This window comes from Clupea harengus, chromosome 14 (assembly GCF_900700415.2).
Source record: "Clupea harengus chromosome 14, Ch_v2.0.2, whole genome shotgun sequence".
In the NCBI taxonomy this organism is placed as follows: domain Eukaryota; kingdom Metazoa; phylum Chordata; class Actinopteri; order Clupeiformes; family Clupeidae; genus Clupea; species Clupea harengus.
This window is the reverse complement of record NC_045165.1, coordinates 2,670,965-2,673,464: the sequence shown is the minus strand read 5'-3', so window position 1 is coordinate 2,673,464 and position 2,500 is coordinate 2,670,965. Positions and strand designations below refer to the sequence as shown.

Below are 2,500 nucleotides of genomic sequence, written 5' to 3'. Positions count from 1 at the left end.
TGTGTGTGTGTGTGTGTGTGTGTGTGTGTGTGTGTGTGTGTGTGTGTGGATTATGCACACATGTTCTGCTTATTATTATGCTCTGATGTGTGTTATGTATGTTCTTGTGTGTGGTCTGTGTGCCTGTACATTTTTTGTGAGTTATGATGTGTGTTATGGTGTGTGTTACTTAGTGTTATGGTTTGTGTTATGGTGTGTGTTATGCATACGTGTGCACTCTGTTGTGAGTGCTTATAGTATGTTTGTGTTTGTATGTTCCTGTGTAGGTCTGTAAGTCTGTGTGTGCTATGCATGTGTGTGTGCTGTTGTGTGTTAAGCATGTGTGTGTGTGTGTGTGTGTTTAGCTGTTGTTGTGTGTGTGTGTGTGTGTGTGTGTGTGTGTGCTGTTGTGTGTGTGTGTGCGCTGTTGTGTGTTTAGCATGTGTGTGTGTGTGTGTGTGTGTCCTCCTGTATGTTATTCATCTGTGTGTGCTCCGTTGTGTGTTATGCATGTGTGTGTGTGTGTTGTATGCTCCTGTATGTTCTGTGTGTGTGTGTGTGCGTGTGTGTGTGCTGATGTGTGTTTAACGGAGTAAGGCAGCACGGTGCTGTGTGTCTCTCCTTGCCCCAGTGTAATGCATGTGTGTGTGTGTGTGTGTGTGTGTGTGTGTGTGTGTGTGTGTGTGTGTCTCTCTCCTTGCCCCAGTGACTGATGGCACAGGGCCAGTGGTGATGCTCTTCTCCCGAGTAGTGAGCGAGAGAGAGAGAAGAAGACAGAAAGACAGAAAGAGAGAGAAAGAGAGAGCGAGGGATAAAGGGATGGAGAGAGAGATAGCGGCAGGAAGGGAGGAGAGGGAGAGATAGATAAAAAGAGAGTGAGAAATGTATGAGAGAGGCAGGAAGAAAGATAGAGGGATTGGGGGGAGAAAGAGACAGCTAGTGACAGAGAGAGATAGATAGATAGATAGATAGAAAGAGAGAGTGGGAGAGAGAGACGGGGAATGAGCGAGAGAGAGAGAGAGAGATAGAGATAGATAGAGAGAGATAGATAGATAGAAAGAGAGAGTGGGAGAGAGAGACGGGGAATGAGCGAGAGAGAGAGAGAAAGAGATAGATAGAGATAGATAGATAGATAGATAGAAAGAGAGAGTGGGAGAGAGAGACGGGGAATGAGCGAGAGAGAAAGAGAGAGAGAGAGAGAGAGAGATAGATAGATAGATAGGAATAGAGAATGGGAGTGAAAGAGAGTGAGAGAAACTTACGCGTCAGGGAGGGAGTGAGATAAAGAGAGATAGTGACAGATGTGTGAGAGAGAGAGAGAGAAAGAGAGAGAGATAGATAGATAGATAGATAGGAATAGAGAATAGAAAGAGACAGAGAGACAGATACAGAATTAGAGAGAGAGACAGAGAGAATTAGAGAGAGAGGCAGAGAGACAGAGAGAGAATTAGAGAGAGAGACAGAGAGACAGAGACAGAATTAGAGAGAGAGAGACAGACGGACAGAGACAGAATTAGAGAGAGAGAGGCAGAGGGAGTTGGCGTGAGCCACAAATCAGCGCCCGTCCCTGATGGGCAGCGCTGATGGCAGCAGTGATGGCAGCAGTGATGGGCAGTGCCGGCGCTCATGGCGGGAATCTGGTGTAACTCCAGTCATTACGGCCGCTTCCTGAAACAGCTGGCATAAATAAGGCAGGGCAGAGAGGAGACAGGGGCTGCACACACACACACCACCTCGCAGGACAGCGCTCCGAGACCAGCATACACATGCATACACACACACACACACACACACACACACACACACACACACACACACACTCACACACACACACGTTTACACCCACACACACACACACACACACACACACACACACACACACGTTACACCACACACACACACACACGTTACACCCACACACACACACACACACACACACACACACACAACACACACACACACACACACACACACACACACACAGGCCCATGATTCATCAGTCCATCAATCTCCTGCCCAGTGATGAGCACATGTCCTCTGCTCTTTACTGTAGTGTAGTCACACACACACACACACACACACACACACACACACAGACACACACACACAGCCCTGCTCTTTACTGTAGTGTAGTCGTGTAAGTGCACATGACATCATGCCTCATGCATGCCATCAGTGAGTGCTCCATGCACCTGTCAATCACCCACACCGGGGCTTACAGGAATCACTAAAACAGACAGAGACACACACACACACACACACAGGAATCAAACAGACAGAGAGAGACAGAGACAGGCCTCATCCACTCCTGCCCACGGCTTCAGATGGACACCGCACCGCTCAAACACACACACACACACACACACACACACACACACACACACACACACACACACACACACACACACACACACACACAGGAATCACTAAAACAGACAGAGACACACACACACACACACACACACACACACACACACACACACGCACGCACGCACGCGCGCCCACGGCTTGAGCTGGACAC

At 48.4% G+C, this 2,500-nt stretch overlaps 1 protein-coding gene across 2 annotated transcripts in view; it reads right to left on the bottom strand.

The window, feature by feature from the left end:
* Positions 1–2,500, bottom strand: part of LOC116223388 (usherin-like) — an 88,845-nt gene that overhangs the window by 37,362 nt on the left and 48,983 nt on the right. The gene's annotated exons all lie outside the window — the stretch shown is intronic.